Here is a 2,580-nt window from a genome sequence, read left to right as displayed (position 1 = left end):
ATATATACATATATGTATACATATATACATATATATATATATATAGTTTCAAACACATGAACACTGGCTACATCATAGTTGTTAAAGAAACTATATTCATAAAAACTATATTCATAGTTGTTAAAGAAACTATATTCATAAGATCAATGAGGTAAGGAAGACAAGGAGAGCCTGCAATTTGTCTACCAGCTTTGCACCAAGAAAGTGGCCAACTGGATCTGACCAGGGGAATTAACATTTACCAGAAATTGGTAAGCCAAAAGTAATTGTTGCATCTACAGAAACAAGCAAGGGCATTTATCATAGTTAGCTTGCAATAGTATAACAACCTAATACACACTGGCTTGCTTACAAACCACAAATATATCTTATTGTTCTAGAGACTGAAAGTCACAGCTCCAGATTCCAGGATGGTTGAGTTTTTGTGAGGTCTTTTTCCTGGATTCTTCACATGGTGAAGAAGTTCTCTCTTAGCTTTTCCTATAGTCATACTGATCCCAGCCGTGACAAATGAGCTTCATGACCTCATTACATTTATAAAATATAACATCACGAAGTGGACATTAGCTCGAAAATTTTGAGGGAACAAGTATTTGATACATATCAAAACCAGGAAAGACACTGGACAGAATCAATATATTTACCTCCTCATTGCTCTGTTGCTTAGCTTGTGAAGACAGAACTGATAGCCAATACTAGTAAACAACAATTGGGTTTACACAAGAAAGTTATTTCTATTTTCAAGTTTGTATGTAGAGATGTTGAAGTAGTAACACACTAATTGTAAGCTGTATTGACATTAGCAAATTCTATGCCATTTATTTGAAGAACTGGGAAATCATGACCCCTAAGTTCCATACAAGAAATTTGCTGTTTTCACAAATGAATTTTTATTAGAATACAACAACATTCCTTCCTTTATATATTGTCTCTGAGTATTTATATGCAATGATGGCAGAGTTAATTAATTGTAATAAAGAGTGTGATACAGACAAAGCCTGAAACACATGCTATGTGACCTTTTACATAAAAGCTTAACTATTGGCTTTTAAATCCTAATAAATACTTACGACCATAATAATAACTGCTGTCATTTATGAAATGTAGATTTTTTTGTTAAAAATTATGCAAAGCTATAAGAACAAGAGCTAATGATTGGCAACCTTATTAGAATCACTTGGAATGGTTTAGGATGCTAGTTGTTCAGGAGAAAATTGAGTCAATAAATAAAACCTGTCATCCTATTCTGACTTGTTCTAATGGATATGTAATCCACAGAATGTATGAAATAAAATTGGATAATATTTCATTAATACAAATGATTAGTGGTTTTTCAGAACTCAACATTGTTTGGTGGCATGTGAGCTTTGGTCTAGAGAGAGGAAACACCTGTGTGTTCCTAGAAAGATCATAATGAATAAGAATAATCTATTTAGAGGGATGTGTTGTGCTGGGATGAACTGAGGGTTGTCACATTGAGCTACAACCCCATCCATTCTTTTAATTTTATTTTGAGGCAGGTTCCTACTAAGTTGTTACAGTATCCAAACTTGGTTTGAATTTGAGATCCCCTTGCCTCCGTTAGGAGGTCTGAGCCACGTTGCAATAAATCAACTCCTACATATGATCACATTCAATGGTCTCCAAATAGGGATAAATACAGAGCTGAACTGCTATGGTGGAAATCACTTATTGAAAACTCTGTTTAAATTTCTTTAATCTCAGCAATTTTTGTTTCTATTAAATTGTAAATTATATGGAAAAATAGTGTAACCATCATAGCACAGCAATGTATGTGTGCAGCGATGCACTGCACCCCAGTTATGGCAGTGCAATTTGTCACGGCTAAATCTTGGAAATAACTCAAATGCCCATCAACTGAGGAATGGATGGAAAGGACATGGTATTGTCACACAATGGAGTATTATTCAGCTCTGGAAAATGTAAATCTGAGGCTTTCGTAGATGAGTGAAGGCAACTAGAAACTATATTGCTAAGTGAAATAAATCAGATCCACATGCGCAGGCACCATATTATCTCACTATGTGAGAATCTGAAAGAGTAATTAAAGACTAAAAGATACAACAGATATCTGAAAGGGAAAATATTGTTCAATGGGAAGGAAAAAGTGGGACAAGGAAAAGGACAATGAAAGGAGGAAAAAAGATATATTTAGATAGATAGGCAAAGGGCTGGTGAAATAGCTCAGTAGAATATGCACTTGTCTGGCAAGTGCAGGGTCCTGAGTTTAATCCCCAGTATCACAAAAAAAAAAAAAAAAAAGATACAAAGGCAAGACAATTTGGACTATTATATTGGCGATTTCTGCTGGTCTTTTCAAAGGAGCAGTTAATACTTAATTTTTTTTACTCTGATTTTTTTCCTGTTTTGAATTTCTTATAACTTCTTTGTTATAGTTTTGGTTTATTTATTTATTTTTTTGGTTTCTTTTTCTTTAAATGAATTTGCATCTGGTGATCTGAACAATTAATTTGAATGCTTCAGGTAATACAGCAACCATTGTTGAATTCCTATTACTTTGTTTAGGAAAACTGTGTTATCTCTAATGCTGTTATTTTA

The sequence above is a fragment of the Octodon degus genome, unplaced genomic scaffold (assembly GCF_000260255.1).
Source record: "Octodon degus isolate 3935 unplaced genomic scaffold, OctDeg1.0 scaffold00030, whole genome shotgun sequence".
Classification (NCBI taxonomy): domain Eukaryota; kingdom Metazoa; phylum Chordata; class Mammalia; order Rodentia; family Octodontidae; genus Octodon; species Octodon degus.
This window is presented reverse-complemented; position numbering follows the sequence as displayed.